Below are 224 nucleotides of genomic sequence, written 5' to 3' on the forward strand. Positions count from 1 at the left end.
ACTCCTAGAAATTATTAACACATTCAGTAAAGTGGCAGGTTACAAAATTAACCTACAGAACTCTATAGCCTTTCTATATACTAATAACAAGCAATCCGAGGAAGAGTACACGGTAACACTCCCTTTCATAATAGCTGAAAAAAAAAATCTCAGAATAAACCTGACCAAAGACATTAAAGATCTCTACAATGAAAATTTTAAATTTTTAAAGAAAGCGATTGAGG

The sequence above is a fragment of the Nannospalax galili genome, unplaced genomic scaffold, assembly GCF_000622305.1.
Source record: "Nannospalax galili isolate Female #2095 unplaced genomic scaffold, S.galili_v1.0 scaffold261, whole genome shotgun sequence".
Taxonomy (NCBI): domain Eukaryota; kingdom Metazoa; phylum Chordata; class Mammalia; order Rodentia; family Spalacidae; genus Nannospalax; species Nannospalax galili.